The following is a 2,353-nucleotide window of genomic DNA, read 5'->3' as shown; positions in this document are numbered from 1 at the left end:
ACCTACCAATAAGATGGCCGCTCTTTGTTTCGACGAATTCCTGTTCGTCGAGTTGCTTTATCACATTGCAGATACTCTCCGTACCAGACATTGCAGTATATTTTCATGAGAAAAAACTACCGAGGTATTGCGGTTCATTTGCGTTCCTGGTGGGACACAAGCAAGCATTAATTTGTCAGGTCTAAAATAGGACAAATAGGACCAAACTGTGACCATTGTTCGGTTGGCAAAAACTGTTGTTGAAATACCACACTGTCATCAGTCCGTCAGTGAACTGGGCCCACGGTTCATCGAAGTCACGGAGTGGAATCAAGGAAAAAGTAGACAAATTTCAGCCAATAAGGAAAGGTTTCCACCTTTCTGGAAGTAAGTTCAGTGGCTTAGCCTGAACTACTAAGATGACCTTGAAAATTACATGAATTTCATATGTAGTATGCATGCAATGGAAGCACCAGGGGACAGTGATTCTCCTTGAGGCAGGTGTTCACGACAATTTCTGTGGATGGAAAACAGAAACAAAGCTCGTGCGCCAAACCCAAGTAAGCACGGTTGTACATCACCAATACTTACGTATAAATCAATCAAAGTGACAGACACCGTACACTACACATGCACAACAACAAATGTCGTTAGACATAGTCAGTTCTGTTTTTTTCTCAAAGTATTTTTTTCATCAGCCATCCACAAGTGACATTGCCGTTACACCCTGAACTGAATAGAAAAGAAAGTTTTCTCTGTCTTGACCCACCTAACAGTAAAAACCTAATACCTTGGAGTCTGTAAAGCAGTGGTTCTCATCAACACTGATATACTCGCAGTCCTCACGAGAAAGCACCATCTCGTGAAAGGTAAACTATTCCATCCTTGCCTCCACTGTAGACTGAATTCCATTCACACAACACTACGATTAAGGCTTGAACTGTTGGTGAGCTCCAGTAAGATTGGAAACAGAGTTCCTCGCTTCTTTCAGTGTAGACCAGCAGCAGGAAGAAAGACCGTTTGGGGGCAAGCACTGTGAACACCCACTCAAAAACTCCATCCACCAACTACAAATTCCCGGGTAATTTGGTGTTATTCACAACCAAAACCGAACGATGGTACTTCCTTTCTCTCTCTCAGGCGGACATAGTAAACTGGAGCTCAGAACGTTCATCATCACTCTTATTCCGGCGTCCATTCTCACTGAGTGATTCCGTCTGGGGTTCCATCACATCTGGCAGCCAACAAGGCTATGAGCTGGTCCTACGCTACAATCTGTCTCGGAACCACAACGATGCATGTGGAAAGTTGAATCCCCTTGTAGGCTGTTTCCGCAGATCGATACTATTCGACACTACAAACTTACAGAACGTGCTAAACTCCAGTTTATCTTCATTATCATTGATGACCCTAAATATCAGTGATTCAATATATCATCAGCAAAGGTGGAAACAAATGAGCGAGATCTGTCACTCGGGGCCACTATAAGAATTATAAGAATTCAATATGAATTTTCCGGCGTGTCAATCACTACATACAAGCAGCCGGGTAATAGGTGGAGTAAGAGAACACTCCTCATGATAGGCAGCTATGCTGCAAGACAATACCGTCATTCCGCATTGGGGTGATGTAGATGATGCAAGCAGTTTTGTCCCACGACAGCTAATCCCATTTTCACACGAATTTGTTTTGTCTGCTTCTCGGTGTGTCCTGTTTATACGTAGAATAAAGTTTACAAATAATTCCGAGTCAGCGCGCTTCCGGTGACTTTCCATAACCCACTGTTCAGACGTGCTGTCAGACGCTTTCAGGCTGAGTAAAATACAACTATTTGCAGTTGCCGTGAACAGGCATTTTGAGTAAATCCCACCTGTGTTTATCGTTTGTGATTTTCTTCAAATATTCCAGTTGGTGAAATCTTTGAGTTTGCGCAGTATGTCTGCATTACGTAGCACACTACTCCGAAGACTGTTGGAAACCTTTGTGACGTACTACTCATAAGGTTGCTGAAAATAAGTCGACAGCCCACGACCGGTTTCGCCCTTTTTGGGGCTCATCAGGTAGGCGCAGTCTCATCTGCCTGAAAATATCACAAACGAGAGGTTCAGCTGGCTCGCTAACTGCTGGAAATCCTTCAACAACTCACAAGTGGTTTTCGTCCTTTTTAGGATGATCAGGTAAGCGGTGGACGATAGTGCAACTCAGTATCGGTCCCTTGGCTTCCTGTTCCACCCACTCTGGTATGTCGAAAGGCGCGGTGGTTCTACACAGCCCTTTTTGGAGACAGGAAAATTATTACAACTGTATTTATAGGGTAGTCACAGAGTGCTCCACAAGGTCGTGCCAGAATCTCCGTGAGGGGGCGAGAAGCGTC

Source organism: Opisthorchis viverrini, assembly GCF_000715545.1.
Source record: "Opisthorchis viverrini unplaced genomic scaffold opera_v5_29, whole genome shotgun sequence".
NCBI lineage: Eukaryota > Metazoa > Platyhelminthes > Trematoda > Opisthorchiida > Opisthorchiidae > Opisthorchis > Opisthorchis viverrini.
Note: the sequence above shows the minus strand (reverse complement) of the source record.